General features: G+C 37.3%; 1 protein-coding gene and 1 long non-coding RNA gene across 2 annotated transcripts in view; one reads left to right on the top strand and one right to left on the bottom strand.

The window, feature by feature from the left end:
- LOC102166663 (uncharacterized) overlaps positions 1-491 on the top strand; it is a 52,935-nt gene extending 52,444 nt beyond the window's left edge. The window contains exon 5 of the long non-coding RNA XR_014813066.1: positions 336-491. This is a non-coding gene — a long non-coding RNA (uncharacterized LOC102166663). The remainder of the gene's footprint in view (positions 1-335) is intronic.
- MFSD8 (major facilitator superfamily domain containing 8) overlaps positions 1-21,379 on the bottom strand; it is a 449,919-nt gene that overhangs the window by 329,313 nt on the left and 99,227 nt on the right. The gene's annotated exons all lie outside the window — the stretch shown is intronic.

Genomic DNA, 21,379 nt, shown 5'->3' with positions numbered 1-21,379 from the left:
AGAGTGTTCAAAACAAGGTTAAAAAAAAGGCCCTCTCACAGAATACTTTATTGGCAAGGTCTATTTCTGACTGAATCTGATCTATATATATTCCTGGAAGAAATCATAGAAACGAATCACTGTCTATATGTATAAATGTGTATCACTTAAGTTTCTTGTGGTTGAAAGTGAAGAAGGCCTAACCTAAATGATTTTAATCAAAAAGGGAATTTACTGGCTTGTGTAACTGGCAGGTAAAGTGCAGTGATTGGCTTACCTGTTGCTTGACACAGGTGCTCCAGAAATATCTCCAGGGCAGTATTTTACCTCAGCTTCTCTCTTTCTTCCACATATAGGCCTCATTCTTAGACAGAATCTTCCTTCATAGTTGGAAGAAGACTGCAGCCTCCAAAGGCTTCATGTTGCCAAGACTTTAAGTCTACTGGGGAGGAGAAGACCTCTCATTCTCAGCAGATGACCAAAAGTCCTGGGTCTGGTTCTCAGTGCCTCAAGTAGGTCATCTACTCATTCTTTAATCACTTTGTGTAAGAAGAATGAATCTGGAGTTCCCGTCGTGGTGCAGTGGTTAATGAATCCGACTAGGAACCATGAGGTTGCGGGTTCAGTCCCTGCCCTTGCTCAGTGGGTTAACAATCTGGCGTTGCCGTGAGCTGTGGTGTAGGTTGCAGACGCGGCTCAGATCCCGCGTTGCTGTGGCTCTGGCGTAGGCCGGTGGCTGCAGCTCCGATGCAACCCCTAGCCTGGGAACCTCCATATGCCGTGGGAGTGGCCCAAGAAATAGCAAAAAAAAAAAAGACAAAAAAAAAAAAAAGTAGATTGAATCTGCTGATTAACTTAGTCATGCCTTACTCTAAATTTAAAGGTGATGACAAGTCATTCAAACCCTGTGGCTGAAATTGGTGGGCAGGTAGTTCCTTTAAGGAGATTCATGATGAATATAGGGGCCAACACAGTAGATACCAGTTATTAATTAAAGTATTTGAAATTTTAATAGATTGTTTTCTTTTTGTCTTTTGTCTTTTTAGGGCTGCACCCTGTGGCATATGGAGGTTCCCAGGCTAGGGGTCTAATCAGAGCTACAACTGCCACCCTATGCCACAGCCACAGCAATGCCAGATCTGAGCCGAGTCTGCAACCTAAACCATAGCTCACGGCAACACCAGATCCTTAACCCACTGAGCGAGGCCAGGGATTGAACCCGCAACCTCATGATTCCTAGTCGGATTTGTTTCCACTGAGCCATGATGGGAACTCCTTAATAGATTATTTTCTAATACTGACTATTTACTATGTGCTAGGACATGCAAAGATGAATAAGAAAGGTCTTTTCCTTCAGATTTCTTGAGGAAACTTGGGACATCATCTAATTCTTAAAGTTGAGGCTACTGTGAGAGTTTTTTGTTTTTGTTTTTTTTTCCTTTTTATGGATGCACCTGTGGCATATGGGAGTTCCCAGGCTAGGGGTCGAATTGGAGCTGTAGCTGCAGACCTGTGCCACAGCCATGGCAACAATGGATCCAAGCTGCATCTGTGAACCCGCATCCTCACAGACAGTGTGTCAGGTTCTCAATCCACTGAGCCACAACGAGAACTCCAAGAGCTTAATGCTTCCTAGCTCTCATATACTTAATTATAAGAGTCTGAGTACCTGACTGCTTCGATAAGTTGTAGAAAGATATATTAATGAGCTATTTTCTCCTCACCTTTAACCAGGGAAATACGCATTCTCTGGAGATGGAGAGAATAAATTTCATCATATTCTCTCTTCCTTTTCCTAACTGTATTCTATATATAGGCTAAAAGGAGAAAGAGTTATTTCTAGCATTGGGTTGAAGGAAATTCCTCTGTGTGTGTCTTGCTGCTGTATACATAAACTGTGTATTTTTGTGTGCAGTGACAGTTATAGTTTCCTCCACTGGCTGGGATTCAGGTTCTTTTCTCTCTGATGATTTCTTCTCTGTTTCCTTTCATGTCTCTTCTCTTCTTCCATAAATGCATATTACATAAGTGTGTGTGTGCCTGTGTGTATACAGAGTTGATATTGAAAATATGTGACAAATGATATGGCATTTTCATCTACCAGTCAGAGTGGATGCCACCTGTAAATGTCCAGTACAATAGTAGTGGGACATAAAGGCTATAAAGAGAGAGAAGCCATGTTTTAGCTGAGGAAGCAGAGATTCAGAGGTACAAAGAATAGGGTGAAGGAGCTAGTTAAGAATGAAGGAAGAGAAGAACTAGGTTGTGAGTGGGAGAGAGGGAAGTGAAGAGAGAATTCATTATCAGCTTCTACAAGTGCAGAGGCTTTCCTTCCCCCGAGGGCTGTCTGTACCATGGTACCTTGGAGATCCCTGTTTCCTTTATTGCTCCATTGATTCTTCCATTAAACCACCCCCTTCCCTTTAAAATCTACCTTGAGGGACTCCATTAGTAGAAACTAAAGCTAACTAACTAAAGTGAATGGGCTCATGATCCATATATGTAGTATATATTTTGTAAGTTGCTATAGTTTCTTTGTTTTTCTCTTATCAGTAGTAGACATCTTTCATATCAGTAGATAATGGAACAAAATCATCACTCTTATGGCACCTGGTATTTTTGTTAGACACCTCTAGCTCTCATACCTCATATCCTCTCAGGCCCAGTTTTACTCCAGCCATTGCACAGGTTTTACCTTTTTTATTTTAATTATTTTTATTTATTTATTTATTTATTTATTTATTTATTTATTTATTTATTTTATTTCATTATTTGGCCTCCCCATGGCATATGGAGTTCCCAGGCCAGGGATCAAGTTCTGAGCTGCAGTTGCGACCTAAGCCGCAGCTGTGGCAGTGCTGGATCCTTAACCCACTGAGCCTGGCCAGGGATTGAACCTGTGTCCCTGCGCTCCCAAGACACAGCCAATCATGTTGTGCCACAGCGGGAACTCCAATCTTTTTTATAGAAAAATTTCTTATGTTTATTAATTTAGTCACCACAACTTACACAGGTGTTACCTTACATGTATCTGCTTTATCTGTACCAAGTATTTCTCTGTCTGCCCTGGGCTTTTCATACCCCTCCTTTACCTGTGGGGGTCTGTTTAGCACTTGCGCATGGGTGGACTTGAAGTGTGAGGATGTTAGTTGTCATGCGAAAACCTTTATCAGTGGGGGATGAGAGCCGCGGATAAATGCTCCCTGATTCTTTCTCTGATGCTTCCTTAGAGGCCTCCACTCAAATCAAGCTCTAGTTTCTCATAGTTTCTGGTTTGATAATTCACCTTTATGTTGGGTTTTCTTTTTTCCTTTCCTCCCAATTCTTCTGCTCCCTCACTAATATTCCTATAGTGTTCACTTCTCAAAAGAAACTATCTAAACACAAGACCCACCCCCCTCTTTTTTTGGCTGTGTCCTTGGCATGTGGAAGTTCCCAGGCCAGGAATCAAACCTTTGCCATAGCAGCTACCCAAGGTGCTGCAGTGACAATGAAGGATCCTTAACCTGCTTCACTACAAGGGAACTCCTCACCACAAACTTTTTTGGCCTCTGCTTTCTGGCTGGAACCCAGTCTAAGACAGTTTTACATTGCCTAGATGTATCCTTAGTTGTTATTTCCTTATTAATTAACACTTAGATTATTTTCTTTTTTATTGTTTTAAACAGTGAACATTCTTATAAATACCTCTTTGCCTACTTGATGCTTATTTCCTTAGGAAAAAGAATTACTGTAAGTGAAATTGCCAAATCCGCTACTGATCCATAGGCACACACATTTTAAAGGCTATTGATACATACTGGAACAAAAACATTTGTGTTTAACAGTTCTACATATTTGTCAAAAAAACTAACCACTAACAATATCTATTAAAATTCACCCAAATGACTGATTAGATGTTGAAGGCTGGCTGCCTTCCGTAACTATAAGCTACAGCTCAGTCGTGACCCAGGTGGAGAAACTTGCTTTGCTTGGTTCAGACTTGGTTCAAATAAAATTTAGTGCTGAGTTCTTTAGGCTTTGCTTTGCCCACCACACTTTGGGTGGTTTTATTTTCTATTTTATGTGTTTTATTATTATTATTATTTTTTTTTTTTTTGCTTTTTAGGGCCACACCTGCAGCATAGGGAGGTTTCCAGGCTAGGGGTTCAAATAGAGCTATAGCTGCCAGCCTACACCCACAGCCACAGCAACATCAGATCCGAGCCACATCTGCAACCTATATCACAGCTCACAGCAACGCCAGATCATTAACCCACTGAGTGAGGCCAGGGGTTGAACCTGAAACCTCATGGTTCCTAGTTGGATTATTTTCTGCTGTGCCACGATGGGAACTCTGGGTCTTTTTTTTTTTTTTTTTTTTTTTAACACTGTGAAGTAAGTAGTGGCAAGAAATTTTAAAAAATGAAAATTTAATTGAGGCTTACTTTTAGTTATTATAAGGTGATTATGCTAGTGATACTGCCACTCAGGAAAATTTTCAAAGACACAAAGATCTTCAGTTTAATCTCTAATGCTTAAGCTTTTAAGTTTATTGCAAGAAAATTTTTCCTGAGAGAGAAAAAAAAGGGGGACAACCAATAATTTAGGTCTCTCTGTGTCAGTATCACTGAAAAAAGTCACAAGTAGCCCTGGATCTCTCTTTCTTGAAGATGCTGTCAGAATTGACCCAAAGTAAGCCTCCTAAATTCTGTGTCCTTGGTGAAGGTGTCTTTCACCTTCTGACTTACTGCAGTGAAAATAAAGTGGAAGTTATCAGGTAAGCAAAGAAATGGTATAAGTTTTGATAGCATATCATATTAAATGCATTCTTATGATTGTATTACCTGAATTGCTCCCATTACATTTTAGAAATCTTTATATATTAGAGTGCACATGGAGGTGATGTGAGTGTGTGTGTGTGTGTGTGTATTTTTTTTTTTTTTTAAGGGACGCACGCACTGCATATGAAAGTTCCCAGGCTAGGGTTTGAACCACCAGAGCTACAGCTGCCAGCCTACATCACAGCCACAGCAACATGGGATCCGAGCCTCATCTGTGACCTATATCACAGCTCTTAGCAACACCAGATCCCCAACTCACTGAGTGAAGCCAGGGATTGAACCTGCATCCTCATGGATACTAGTCAGGTTCATTACCACTGAGCCATGACAAAATTTAGTGTTGTGTTCTTTGGGTTTTGCTTTGCACACCACACTTTGGGTGGTTTTATTATTATTATTATTATTATTGCTTTTTAGGGCTATACCCGCAGCATATGAAGGTTTCCAGGCTAGGGGTCCAATTAGAGTCCTGCAGGTGACTTATAGTTGACAATAAATGGTGATTGTCAGTTCCATAAAAAGGTGCTGCTTGGTTAGAAGTATAGCTATTTCCACAGAAAAGAAAATCCTACTGACATTGTTTTGACTTGCAGTACTTTTCCCACTCTTGACTTTAATAAAATTGTTGGGCATTAGTTTCTTAGTCAAGAGTGAAAATAGGAGTTCCTGCCATGGCTCAGTGGAAATGACTCTGACTAGTATCCATGAGGACACAGGTTTAATCCCTGGCCTCGCTCAGTGGGTTAAGGATCTGGCGTTGCTGTGAGTTGTGGTTAGGTTGTGGATGCTGCTCAGATCCCACATTGCTGAGGCTGTGATATAGGCCAGCAGCTGCAACTCTGATTTGACCTCTAGCCTGGGAACCTCCATATGCCACAGGTGTGGCCCTAAAAAGACAGGAAAAAAAAAAAAAAAAAAGAAAGGAGTGAAAATATTTGTAATAACATTGTTTCTGTGGGAAATTTTAAATCTATTTACTTTATATTGATTTAAAATAACTTTTCTAGGGAATTAACCCACATAAATGAACGAATTGCTTGTCTCACAAATCTTTTTCTCTCTTGAAAACGTATAGGATATGTGATTAATACAGTTAAAATTGCTTTTGAATAGTATTCCTGTTGATTAAATTTGGACAGAAGAGGTAGAACCAGAACTTAGAGACTGAGACATGACAGTCTCAGAATTTGAGGGAGGCTATATGGAGACATTTGAAGCATTTGAGAATTGAACTAATCAGAATTAATCAGGATTTTCAAAACTATAAGCTGGTCAGGATACACATTTTGGATTTAAAGAAGATTTGGGAGATCAGTTCAAAAACTGGTATAGGCTGAGGTGATGAAGGCCTGAGCTCAATGTGCTGGCTCTAGAAACAAACATAAAGGGGATAAAGGGATAAAAGAGTCATCTGAAAGGAAGTAGCATACTGAATAATAGAAGGACCTGGAAGAAATGCTCAGGACTGTGACTTTGTATTTGAGTAACTAATGGCAAGGACTTTGGCTTTTCTATCAAAAAAAATCTTTGGTGTCTAAAACAGTGCTTGACACAAAGTAGAAGCTTAATAAATATTTGCTAGAAGAGTGAAGGGCATTTATATTATGAAAAATGAGATGAAATTATCCATATGACTTTCTCACAGTAATTCCTCACTTGATGTTTGTGAATCACCTACCTGAGACTCAGTGTAAATATTTATCAATGATACAGTGTGGGCTTTTTCTTCCACTGGCAGACCTGGTTTGGTAGATTTGTTTTGTAGCATGTGTATCATATTTTCATCTTCTTCGAGGAGTAAGTTTTAATCTCCTTGAGGGGTGCTTATATGACTCTTCATCTTTGGAGCAGCAAAATGATTTGCTGGTAGATCTGGTTGCTTTTTACTTCCTCTGTAAAGTCATGAAGAGAGAAACATGTTGCCATTAGTATTTACTTACTTTGAATGATATATGGGAACTGTAAGGAAAGGGTTGACTTGCAGGGAGAAAGCCTAAGGGGCCAGAGTTTATACCCACAAAAGCCATCTCTAGACAGAGATAGAATGGAAGGAGGAGGGTCTAGAAAGCTGAAATCCTTGTTCTTGAGAAACTCATTTAGAGGAGGCCAAAATTGTCTGGTGGGAAGAATCTAAAAAGGAAATAAGGAAATCTCATAAGATATTGGGCAAGAAACAACTTTCCTGGGTTTCATTTTCTTTATATATTTCATAAGAGAATCTCGGGTTAGGTACTCTCTTGTTCTAGCCCTAAAGTTTACAATTATTTTTCTGACCTTGAATACATTGATGAAAATATCATCTATTCTTCACCATGGATTCAGTTCAGCTTCTTTCTGAATACCTACCCTGTGTTCCATGTTCCTTTTAACACTTGCTTTAAGCCCGTACCAGCATTTTTACTGTGTTCCATAGCTTGTTATCATGGCAGAAACTCCTCCTCATTTTGTTAAGACTTAATCACTTAGTCTGTTTAAGTCAGACACCACAGCTGTTGTGTTTGGAACAGCTAGTTTGGTAAGGTTGCAAAAGTTACCTAGAAATTTATTAGGAGCTGCCTCAGTCACAAATCAGCTTGTCTGATCTCAGTGTTTATAATCCACATATTTACACTCCCACTGCAGTTCTCCCTGAGCCACAGTATTTCACTTAGAACTTGGTGGCTATGGTTGTCTCTTTCAACTCTAATCAATCTCTTGGAACCATCGTTCTTACCTAATGCCACATGGACACATAGTCCTAAAGGGAAAACAGGTGTCTTGTTAGGTGGCATCTCCTACTTACTGTAAAGAGAAGGTCTGAGCTCTTTCTCATATCCTTGACACAACAGATTTATTACCAGATTATTGTCTATTCTCTTTTTAAAAGGTTACTACATCATTTTTTCTCTCTGAGAAAATTCCTAAATAAATATGCATAGTATTGTTGGCCTCAGATTCCTACGTATTTATTAAATTTGAAGGGTGGAGCTTAACAAGGATGGCATAAATTTACATTGACAGTATAATATAGTCATCCCTTGGTATCTGCAGGGAACTGGTTCCAGGACTCTTCACAGATATAAAAACCCATGGATGCTCAAGTCCTTTATGTAAAATGGTGTAGTAGGAGTTCCCATTGTGGCTCAGTGGTAATGAATCCAACTAGTATCGCTGAGAATGTGGGTTTGAACCCTGGCCTCGCTCAGTGGGTTAAGGATCTGGCATTACCATGAGCTGTGGTGTAGGTTGCAGATGCATTTTGGATCTGGCGTTGCTGTGACTATTGCATAGGCTGGCAGCTGCAGCTTCGATTTGACCCCTAGCCTGGGAACTTCCATGTGCAGCCCTAAAAAAGAAAAAAAAAAGGTGGTCTCAAAAGATGGGATAAAAAACAAAATCTGTGTTTGGGGTTAGTAAAACTGTAGAGCTTTATAATGTGTTCACACTTAAATTGTTATCAATTTATGATAGACTGTCATAAATATAAGTTGTTATTTGTAAGCCTCATGATAACTAAAGACCAAAAATCTATAGGAGATACACAAAAGATAATGAAGAAGTAACCTAAACATATCATTGAAGAAAGTCACCAAACCACAAAGAAAGAAAAATAAGAAGAAAATAACAAAGGAATTACAAAACAGCCAGAAAACAATGGAAAAAAAAAAAAAAAAGACAATGAGTACATACCCTGCAACAATTACTTAAAATGTAAAGGGACTGAATTTTCTTATCATAAGATGTAGAGTAGCTGAATGGGTCAAAAATAAGACCCAGCTATATGCTACCTACAAGAGACTCAGTTCTCATGTAAGGACATACACAGACTAAAAGAGAAGAGATGGAAAAAATATTCCATGCAAATGGAAACCAAAAGGAAGCTGGGGTAGCTATACTTATGTCAGACAAAAGAGAATTTAACACAAAGACTTTAGTAGGAGACAATGAAGGGCATTATTGATAAAAGAGTCAGTGCAACAAGAAGATAAAACATTTGTAAAGATTTGTGTGCCCAACATTGAAGCACTTAAATATATAAAGCAGTATTAACAGATGTAAAGGGAAAAGTAGACAGCAATACAGTAATAATAAGGGGCTGTAATGCCCCATTTATATCAGTGGATAGATCATCCTGACAGAAAATTCATAAGAAAATGTAAAATTTAAATGACATATTAAGTGAGATAGACTTAAAAGATGTATACAGGACATTCTACCTAAAAGCAACAGAATAGACATTCTTCTCAAGTGTACATGGAACATTCTCTAGGCTAAATCACATTAGGCCACAAAACAGTTCTTAACAAATTGAAGAAGGTTGAAATCATATCAAGTCTTTTCCAACCTCAATGATATGAAACCAGAAACCAATTACAGGAAGAAATCTGGAAAATTCACAAATATGTGGAGACTAAACAACATGCTCATGAACAATGAATCAACAAAGAAATCAAAAGCAAAATAAAAATATTTTGAGACAAATGAAAATGGAAATACAATATACCAAAACTTATGGGATACAGCAAAAGCAGTTCAAACAGGGAAGTTAATAGTGATAAAGGCCTACCTCGAGAAATAAGAAAAATCTCAAAAAAACAGTATAACTTTGGGAGTTCCCATTGTAGCTCAGTGGAAATGAATCTGACTAGTATCTATGAGGATGCAGATTCAATCCCTGGCCTTGCTCAGTGGGTTGGGGACCTGCCATTGCCATGAGCTGTAGTGTAGGTCTCAGACATAGCTCAGATCCTGCATTGCTGTGGCTGTGGCACAGGCCAGCATCTGTAGCTCTGATTTGACTCCTAGCCTGGGAGCTCCCATATGCCATGGGCGTGGCCCTAAAAAGCAAAAAACAAGACAAAACAAAACAAAACAGAAAAAAAACAATATAACTTTAAACCTCAAGGAATTAGGCAAGGAAGAACAAATGAATCCCCAAATTAAGCAATGAATTATGAAATTGTGAAAAGACAAATTATGAAAATGAAGACAACCCACAGAATGGGAAAAAAATATTTGCAAACGAAATGACCAACAAGGGATTAATCTCCAAAATATACAAATAACTCATGCAGCTCAATATCAAAACAAACAACTTAATGAAAAAAAGAGCAGAAGGTCTAAGTAGACATTTCTTAAAAGAAGATATACAAATGGCCAAAAAGCACATGCAAAGATGCTCAGCATCACTAATTATTAGAGAAATGCAAATCAAAGTTACAATGAGGTATCACCTCACACCAATCAGAATGGCTGTCATCAAAAAGTCTACAAACAATAAATGCTGGAGAGAATGTGGAGAAAACGGAGCCCTCTTGCCTTCTTGGGAATGTAAATTGGTACAACCACTATGGAGGTTTCTTAAAAAACTAAAAGCAGAACTACCGTATGATCCAGCAATTCCACTCCTGGGGATGTATCCATAGAAAACCATAATTTGAAAAGATATATGCACCCCTATATTCATTCAGCACTATTTACAATATCCAAGATATGGAAATAGCTGAAGTGTTCATTGGCATATGAATGGATAAAGAAAATGTAGTATATAAATGTAGTATATGTGTGTGTGTGTACACACAATGAAATATTATTCATCCATAAAAAGAATGACACCTTGCCATTCATGACAGCATGGATGGACCTTGAGGGCATTATGATAAGTGAAAGAAGTCAGAGAAACAAATACTGTATGATTGCACTTACATGTGAAATCTAAACAAACAAAAGGTACAAATTTTTAGTTACAAAATAATTGTGCCATGGGGATGTAATATAGAGCATGGTCACTATTAACAATACTAAATTTTGTATTTGAAAGTTGCTGAGAGTAAATCTTAAAAGACTCATTGTGGAATAAAAATTCTGCAACTATTTATGGTGATGGAAGTTAACTAGCATTATTGTCATGATCATTTAGCAATATATAAAATATTGAATCATGTTGTACACCTGAAACTATTATAATGTATGTTACTTATACTTCAGTAAAAAAATTAAAAAAGAAAGTATCTCATGTCTTATTTTTTCTAAAAAACATTCTTGGTACTCTTTCACTTTAGTGGAACACAGTCTCCTTCCTGAAAAAGTGTGTGCGAGGTAATTTTTTGAGCCTTGCATGCCTGAAGATGCTTTTTATATTACCTTCATTTGTGACTAATTGTCTTGGCATAAAATTCTAGATTGGAGATAGTTTTCTTTTGATTTGAAGCCATTGTTCCTTTACCTTCTCATTTCTAAAATTGTTGTTGAGATGTTTAAAACCATTCTGATTCCATATTCTTTACACGTGATTTAAGAAAAAAAATCTAAAAATTCCCTTGTAGTGCAGCGGGTTAAGGATCTGATGTTGCTGCAGCTGTGGTGCTGGCTACAATTATGGCATGGTTCAGTCCCTGGCCCAGTAATTTTCACATGCTGCAGGTGTGGCCAAAAATAAAGAAAAGAATCTCTTCAATGTTAATTTTCTCAGTGTTCTGACATCTCATAATGATATGCCTTGATGTGGATCTTTTTTTATCAATTAGCCCAGGCATTTGTTTCACCTTTTAATCTATAAATTCATGTTCTTCAGTGTCTGAAATGTTCTTGAATTATATAATCTGTGTTTTACTCTGGCAGCATACTTGAAGGCAGAGCTTCTTAATCAGACAAGTGTATAAAATTATTTGGTAGAATTTTAGAAATATACATGCCCAAGCCCCAGCCCTAGAATTTCTAACTGATACATCTGGGATATGGCTCTCAGTATGTATATTTTGAAAAAACTCTTGGGGTAATTCTGAGAAGCACCTCTGAAAAGGAGCCATTACGTTAGGGCAACAACTCTTAGAGTATGGTGTCACGAGTGTGGCATCATGGAGCAAAACAGTGTGGAAAAAATAGTCTTTTAAATCATACTTAAGTCCAGTGACTCTTCCTCAACCATCACATTTAGTTACTGCATGATCTTGGGCAATATTAAATAGGAAAAATGGCAGTGATGATCTAGCTTGGGTTTCTGTGAGGTTAAGGTAGAAATACCTACGAAAGTGCTGGACAACACATTAAGACATTAAGTCCTGGATTTCCTCTCCCTGACCCCTACATGTGATACGAAGAAAATAGGTCAGGATTAGGATTGCTTTTTTACTTCAACAGAGCATGTAAACCATAGCCTTGATGTATCAGAAGGGCAGTGGCTATCAGGTAAATGCTCTAGTTGTATCTTTCATGCTTCATATTCTCACAGCAGTTGGAAATTTGATTTGTACTATATTGACTCACATGTGTTTAGATCTTATGTCACTCTATAATTGCTCTTAAATAGTTCTGATGGGTATTTTGCCTACCCAGTCAGATGGCAAATTTCACAAAAGTAATTGCATTCTGAGTAATCTGTAATGCCTGGTACAGGGTTCTGTGTATCAAAAATTTCTTTCTTGAAATGATAACAGCCTAACATTTATCCACTCTTCTGATTGAGGAGACAGAACATGAATAAAACAGAGCTTCAGAGTTTAGGAGAAAGTGATTACCAACTCAAATATGATATTTCTCAGCATTTGTCTGGATGACGCATAATGATGCTGACTTATTGGTGCTTTGCTTTAGAAACCACTTAAGAAGATAATAGTAATAAGTTTTTAATCTGTACTCACTGTTGAGTCTGGTTGCCTTTTCATCCCTCTGCTATTCCGGGTGACATTATTGGCATATGTAAAATCGCAATATGTAAAACATGCATGGGTTTTGTTTTACTTTTAAGAACCTTCAGGGCAAGAACCTTGCTTTAATAAGTTTCATATTTCCAATGCCTAGAATAGTGTGTGACACATAATAAGTACTCAGCATAAATTTTGTTGATGAATCTTCATATTTGTGCCTAATGCTGAGTAATGATATAGGCATGTTATTCTTTGGCATGCTGAGCATTTATTCATTTTCAAAATAGAACATTAGTTTTTCTCAGATTTCGGAGAATTTGTGATCTTTTAGGCTTTTAATCATAGATATCTGTAATCATCTTACAGTACCAAAAATACTATGAATTTGTGGTTTATGTTATTTGATTTTGCAGTGTTGTACTTTTCATTTTAATACAACAAAGATTGACCAAATATCTTCTATTTTTAAGATTCTTGAAATTCTACTGTAATTATAAATTTACTTAAAAATTGAACAATTAAAGCTGACATTAGATAATTCAAGCAATTTACAAATACTTGTATTAATAAGTTTACTTTAGTCAAAAGTATTATTACTGTGGAGTCTCTTAGAACTTTAATACATATTTAAAATTTATTTAGTTGCCAAATAATTTTTTTTATTGTGGTAGAATTCATGTAATATGAAATTACCATTTTAAACCATTTTTAAGTGTGCACTGCAGTGGCATCTAGGATGCTAACAGTATCATGCAACCGTTACCATTATCTAGCTCTGGACATTTTCATCCCTCCAAAGGGAAACAGGAAACATTAAACCATCACTCCCATCCATTCTACCCTCTCCACAGCCCTTAGCAACTAATCTGTTTAATGTCTATAAATTTACCTATTCTAGATAATTTATGTAAATGGAATCATACAATATGTGCCTTTTGTGACTAGCTGCTTTTATTAGCATAATGTCTTTTTGTTCATCAGTGTTGTAACCTGTATCAGTACTTTGTGCCTTTATCAGGCTGAATATTATTCCATTGTATTTATATACTACGTTTTGCTTATTTATTTACCTGTTTAGGGACATCTCTGTTTTTCCCACCCTTTGGTGAGAATAATGCTGCTATGAATATTAATGTATAAAGTGTCAGTTTGAGTCCTTATTTTTGATTCTTTGGGGTATATACCTAGGTGTGAAATTGCTGGGTCATATGGTAATTCTATGTTTCACTTATTTAGGAGCTGCTAAAAGTGTCAACTGTTTTATATTCCCACTAGCAATGTATGAGTCAAGTTCCAATTTGTTCTTAACATTATTAACATTTATTTTCTGTTTGTATTTTTTGTAATATAACTACCTTACAAATGACTTTAAACGTTATAAAAGCTTATTCTTCCAAGGGGCGTATTTGCAGCATATTTGTGCATTTTCTGGGACAGCTTTGGGTTTTGGTTCATTGCTGCATTAAGGACACTTGTCCTTTGGAGAGAGGGAGTGGGTGCTTTGTGTGATTTCCTGGTTAATACTAACAGGACTCTTCCGCCACTTAGCATGGAGTTGGGTGGCTGGGAGTGTCAGACTTGGAGTGTTGCTGTTGATTGCTATGAACAGTTTTCATCTTTGTAGGGAAAATTTATAGGTTCATGGCTAGGGTGAAAACTATTCTTAGAGCTATTTTTACCACATCCAGATAACTCTGTTACAACAAGTATAGGATAAGTAATTATTCTTACTATTTTGATGTCAGAAAGAGTACATTAGTAGTAATTTCTACTGAAAATAAGCACTGTCTTCCTCTTATTAGAAAATTATTTTAGACTGCAGAATGTTGGGGACTTTAAGAGTTTTGCTTTTTATTTTATGATAATATTTTCTCCTTTGAGAAACTGATATACACAATAAAATGTATAAGAAGTTGTATAAAGAAGCAGTGTTTAAATACATTGTTATTTGCTGATTTAAGATCCTGAGCTAAACTTTTGAAAAATATGTAAAAGAGGTTGTTTAGTTCACCTGGAGGTGATCAAGGCATTTTCAACTGCCATAGGCAGCTTTCAGAATTCAGAGGTAATCTTTGTGTTAAGTACAAAGATCCAGAGATAACCTTAGTGGTCCATTCTGTTACTTAACCGTCTCCCGTCAGGATATGAGTTAGGTGCTTAGGTCATGCACTTAAAATAAACCAACAGCATAACTTATTGATTGCTTAGGGATGTGGGTAAAGTATTAGGCTGCTATTAACTTTCTCATGCACTTCCCCAAAAAACCCATTAGGTAGAACCAAAAATGTATGGAAATATTTTAATACTACCTGATATTGTACTATTGGAAAGACATTTTAGCTTTGTTTAGAGTGAAACATTTATTAGTAGCATAAATATCTCAAAAAATATATCTCCAAAGTGCTAAATAGCTCACTTAACTGGGACAGAAGACATTCGTTAAATAAGAAAATTAATTTAAGACCAGTAGAGGATAAAAGACACAGAAAGCCTGAATCTCACAGTTTTTAGTATATAAACATAGGGTTTTAGGAAGCACTATTTTATTGTACGATGACATGCATGGTAGGTTTTCAAAAAATATTCATAGAATTAATTTAAATAGTGTAGGAAACAAAAAAATACTATAAATTGAACTAAAATATTTAACTTAAAGAAACAGACAAGCCAAAGAGGAATCTTTATGTGTTGCTATCTCCAAAGAAGCTCAGTTATTCTGTTTACTGATGATCCAACAATGTTTATTTAGTACCTTCTATGGGCCAGGCAGAGATGAAGCGGGGAGGTGAGATGATGAAAAGATAGGGAATGAGAGGAATGTAAACAAATACGTGCAGTCATAGAAGTCATAAAAAGTCAGGATCAGACGGGAGGAAGACATTCACTCTGACAGAGTTAATGGCATATCAGAGGAAATTAACAAAGAAAATGACTCAAGCTCAGTTTGGAAGGTAAATGCTGGTTTATCAGAAAAGACAATGCACAAGGAAATTCTGGGTAGCCAGAATAGCATGGACTAATATAAAGTCATGAAATAATACAGTGTGCTCAGGAAATACAAATAATTTGACATTAGTGGTTCTAAAAGTGTGAGATTTGAGGAGGAATAGTGAAATATGAATCTGGAAAAATACTGAAGGCCTAGGTCTTGAAGGCTTTATATTCCATAATAAAGGGCTTGGAACTTAATCTAGGTGGTAGTAAATAATAAGCTGTTGAATTGCTTTAAACAGAGGATTTGAGATTCTTGCTGAGATTTTATATGGAACAGCATTTCTCCTAGGACCACACACATTACCATCTTCTGCAGTGCTTTTTAAAAATTCAGAGCCCTGAACTGTACCTTAGAGCCACTGAATCAGAATTTCTGAGGGCAAACTTGGGAATCAACATATTTGACCAGCTTCTAAAAGGATTCCTTTGCAGCCTACAATTTAAAGCTCATTGCTTCTTAAGGTGGGATTGAGGAAGTGGGCAAGATTGAATGCAAGGAGATCATGTAGGAGGTGATGTGATACTCTAGGTGAGAAAGTTGGAATCATCCACAATGTGGATAGAAGGATTAAGAGAAGATGATGAACTCGAGAGAGATTTTGGAGATAAAATCAAATGCAGTAGCAGTAGACTGAGTGAAGAGGAGAGTTTTAAGCCAGACTTCTAGAATAATTGTGTTCTGTACCAATAGCTGTTATTAATGTTTTAATAAATTATAATTTTTCCTTAAAATATATGATTTAAAAATTTTTAGCATCCTTAAATTTTATTTATTGGGTTTTGAGGGGAGTAATTCATTGTTTTGTTGCTATTGAGTTTTATGGTACATATAAAGGAAAAATATGTCAATTTATTAATATCTGTTACAGTCAACTTGTCGGGAAAGAATTTAGTTTTACCTCCCCAGCCTACTTGCTTTTATGAGTAAAACAAACAGATTTAATTCTGATATTTCTGAGATAACTTATACTTGTAAGATATAAGGTCTAATTCATAACACAGCCAAAGCCCTTAGAAACATGGGCAATGAGCTGGAGAAACTATGAGGTTTAGTAGACAGATCTTTCAAGTTGGGTAAAACCCAACACAAAAGGTAAGTACATTTATTTCTGCACTGGTTCTTTTCTGTCTCTTCCTTTCTGGTTCTGTCCTGAAGAAGAGATTCCTTACATAATACTTGTGTTTATTGTTGTTGCTAAATCTTAACTAATATACTGACAGATAAGAACCAAAGCTGCAATTCTTTTAGGTGGGGAGTATGGTGCTCGCCCACTCTTTTGCTTTCCTCTACTTCCTATCTGCCTGTGCAGTTAGGGTGGCCATGCGACTTGAGTTCTGACCAGCACAATGTGGGTGGAAGTGCTGTATTCCCTTGGTAGGGCTGCATGATCTGATGCTCTGGATCGAAAACATTCTGCACTATCTATCTTCCATGCTCACCTTATCTCATCCCTGATCCTCTTAAAGGACTCTGAATATCTGCCTCAGACTTTGCATGAGCAAGAAATACTTTTAATGAGTCAGGCCACTGAGATTCCAGTTTATTCTATAGCATAGCATTGCTTACTCTGATTAATGTGTAGGTTATTTAAATTTTTATAGGTGTGGGAGTTCCCTTCATGGCTTAGTGGTTAATGAACCCGACTAGGATCCATGAAGATGTGGGTTTGATCCCTGACCTCGCTCAGTGCGTTAAATCACATCATGAATTCTATCCTTCTTGAGGCATAAGAATATTATATTGACATCAGAACTTGTCTCTTACTTGTTTAGTCCTGCTCTCATCACATTTTCAGTTTTTTGATTTGCAAAATGGGGTGATTAATACTAATGTAATAGGATTATTATGAGGATAAAGAGATGCCATATGTAAAATGTCTAGACCAGCGCCTAGCACATAGCAGGTGCCAGAGCCATCCTGGGAGAGCATCAGAGATGCAATCCCATAATTAACTTTGTAAATTTCTGATGTAATTCACAGATGGGTGTTATTTACATTAGTGGCATCTAGTGGTTTTAAAATTCCTATTTAAAAATTGAACTCTCCAAGTTCTAATGTCATAGGGCTCTGACTGTCCTGCCCAAGTTGATACATAGATAAGTGCCTAAATAAATGGTACCTATTGTCATTTTCCTGTTGCTCTTCAAAGGGAGATGAAGGCAACATTGTTATTATGAGGAATGATTATTCTCCATGCTTGGGCCAGAAAGGCTGAGTCTTCATAGACTGTTAGCTGGGCAATGCAGAACTGATTGGATTGATACCATTCTAACTGATTCATCTAAAGGGCAGAAAAACTTTATCGAGCCATGGGCATAATGACCTTATGTTCTAATCATGTTTATCCTCAAATCGCTTCTTTCTGTTAACAGTAGTGGGAAGAGTGTTAGATGGAGGTGGGGTGGTAGATTTCAAAAGACCTGCAATCAGATCTCCATAGTTTCCCACTTTACTATCATATTCCCAGTTTTACTACTGTGTGACAATGAAAACTTTACCTTTCCAGCTGCATTTTCTCACTTTTGAAGTGCAAGCTTGGACTAGATCCTCTAGGATCTGAGGATCTTTTTTCTAGCTCATTATAACCCAAATATAATTGAAGGCCCACATGGCTTAGTATCTGTGCAAGAATAATTCAGAGAAATAATGTGGTACCCAGAAAGTAATTAGAGTTATTTAAGTATTTTTTTTTAGTTTCTCACTAAAATGTCTAGGTAGGGTATGCATTTATCTGGGAGGATACACATTTTTCTGGGTATTCATTTTCTGTGTACAATTCACATTATACAATTCACTCATCCAAAGCCTACAATTTAATAGATTTTAGTATGGGTTATACATTCTTAATATGGAAGGAGCACCTTAAAATTTCTCTTCTTCACTATCATCATCATTCCCTTCCCACATGGATATCAGGTGCTCTCCAAAGCTTTGTATCTCCAACCACCATCTCACAATCCTGCAGACTCTCCCTGACACCCATGTTATGTGATTCCCTGGTCTCTCTCCCTCCTTCTTCCTCTTGCCACTTTTCTCAGCCCTTTAATACATATATCAACTGGGACTTGTCCATTTTTGTATTTTCTCTCTGTCTATTCCTTATTCAGATTCTAAGCGATAAAAGAAAGTCCAAGAGCAACCTGACCAAGTAAGAAAATTAATTTCCCCTTTAGCAAGGGGGATGTGAGGTCTGGAGGGAAGACTGAAGTCTCACACCGAACTATTCTTTTTCCTGTTGCACTCTGGATACACCATGTCTTGGTGCCCACTTTTTTTTTTTTTTTTTTTTCTTTTTTTTTCTGCGCTTGCACTCAACTCTGCCATCATGCATAATAAGAGTGCAGTGCAGTTTCTGAGGAAGGCCTAGAGTTTAGGGGACAATCTGTTGAATTAATTCTTTGCAAATCGACACAAATCCTACTTGTCTTGTTTGTGCTGTAACAACGCAAGTCTGTACTCATATTGGTTTGGTTTTCACTCCTGCCTAGGAGGAATGCAGCTCTTCGTAGTATCTCTGGGATGATGTGGGTGTGTCCAGCCAGTGACAGGCCTGCCCTTGCCTGCAGCAGCCGGTCTCTGCCTGATAAGGCCACACCATGACTCTTAGCAAATTAGGAGTCATCTCTATGCATTGTGAAAATTTCACTGTGACCCAGTTTGTTCAGTGTGTTGTTTTACTGAATTTCATACTGATGAAAATCAATTAAAGAGTAAGTATTTATTAAGTACCTGCTGTGTTCAAAATATCCCTTAAACGACAAAAAGACAAATTATATATATATATATATAATATATATATATATATATATATATATATATATATATATATGCCTTAAACATTCTGTGTAATGCATGGTCCCTGGCCTCATGCAGTTTTATTTTATTTTATTTTGTCTTTTTGTCTTTTTAGGGGCACACTCACGGCATGTGGAGATTCCCAGGCTGGGAGTCGAGTCGGAGCTGTAGCCACCGGCCTACATCACAGCCATGGCAACAGGGGATCTGAGCTGCGTCTGTGACCTACACCACAGCTCACGGCAACGCTGGATCCTTAACCCACTGAGATAGGCCAGGGATCTAACCCGCAGCCTTATGGTTCCTAGTCGGATTCATTTCCACTGCACCATGACGGGAACTCCATCATGCAGTTTTAAAATGGAAAAGTATAGATAAGCACATTGAACATTATCATATTAGACTTAAAAAGATACTTAGCTTTTAGGACAACTTGAATTCTTTTTTTTTAAATGGAAAATACCTTTGTAATAGATTGACTAATAAATAATACATTGTTTACCGTAAAATGTTTTGTAATACATAGAAATATGAAGCAGAAAGTATAAAGGATGAGAAAATCTGCTCCTTAGAAATAACTACTGTTAGAGTTTTGATGAACATTCTTTGAGCCATCTTGCTATGCATACACACACACACACATATATTATACATACATAATTTTACATAAATGGATTTATAATATACTTGCTATTTGTAACCTGCCTTTTTTCACTCATAAGTATGTCAGGAAATGGCTTCTCTTTCTTTTTTCTTTTTTTTTTTTCTTTCAATAAATGTACACTGACATCATTACGCTTAATTATAGAATAGTATTCAGTTTTATCACTGTAATTTATTTAATCAATCCCCTATTAATGGAAATTTAAATTTCAATTCCTTAAAATATTTTAAATAATCATTGCCTATGTGTCCATTTATGCCCTTAGCATAAATTCCCTTGAGGTGGAATTGCTGGGTCCAAGGATATGAATCTTTAAACTTTGATACATAATGCTACACTTCCCTTGAAAACCAAACCCTTAATTCAGATGCTGTTAGCCCTTTGGCTCACTCTGGAGGCCCCTTGGATGGAACAAGCTTATAGCCTCTAGTGTGTGTCTGCCAAGGTCATTCTGTAGCTGCAGAGCCCTTCCACAGTCAGGGAGGTGGGAAGTGCCAGGAGTGCCAGGGATTTAATATGACTCTTAACTAATAGATTACTGGATTGGTGGATAAATGCCCCAGTTTCTTTGCCCTTTTGTGGGACTAGAATAGTCCCACAATAAATAGAATAAAGTGTGTTCTACACAGTCCTTGGAGGTATTCAGTCTGTGGCCTGCAGTGATATCTAGCTCATTAACTCATTTGCTTTCCTTCCTTACTGCCTGACTTGCTCACTCCTTTACTTGGCTTCCTGGGACTTGTACTCAAATCCTAGTCTTAGGATCTGCTTTGGGGGAACTCAGATGAAGATGTCCTTCATATTATAGATGAAAAGTGTGGTAGGCAAAATAGTGGGCCCCCAAAGATGCCCATCTTAGTTTCTGGAACCTGTGGAAATGTTACCTTACATGGCAACCTGCAGATTTAATCGCATATTAAGAATCTTGAGTTGGAAGGGAAGATTATCTCAGATTACCTGAATTGTACCAGTGTAATCATAAGAGTCCTTAAAAGTGAAAGTGCAGGGTCAGAAGAGGAGAGTCAGAAGGAAACAGGAAGAATAGTCAGACAAGTGCAGCATTACTGGCTTTGAAGATAAAGGAAGAGGGCTGTGAGCCAAGAATTGTGGGCAGCCTCTAGAAGTTGGAAAAGGCAAAGAAATGGATTCTCCCCTGTAGTCTCCAGGAAGGAACCACCTTGATTTTAGCCCAGTAGGATACATGTTGGATTTCTAACCTACAGAACCGTAATATAATAAATTTGTGCCAAGGTGCCAAGTTTGTATTATCTGTTATGGCAGAATAGAAAACTTAAAAAAAAAAAAAAGTTAAGCAGTAAAAGCCAACTGGTGCCAGAATCGTCATATAGCAATGCTTATGATTCCGAAGAAGGGGTGAGAACAATGAAGTTCAGAAAAAGAGGAGATCATGAAATGCTTTCCTTCCTCTTGAGTGCAGTGGTAGTTTGCCTATGGGTGGGTTTAGAGTAGATGACTTAGTGACCACTAAACCATAGGC

Source organism: Sus scrofa, chromosome 8 (genome assembly GCF_054392235.1).
Source record: "Sus scrofa isolate SSC_HxYL_T2T_F1_AM1 chromosome 8, Sscrofa_HxYL_maternal_Yorkshire_Landrace_v2.0, whole genome shotgun sequence".
In the NCBI taxonomy this organism is placed as follows: Eukaryota; Metazoa; Chordata; class Mammalia; order Artiodactyla; family Suidae; genus Sus; species Sus scrofa.
This window is presented reverse-complemented; position numbering and strand designations above follow the sequence as displayed.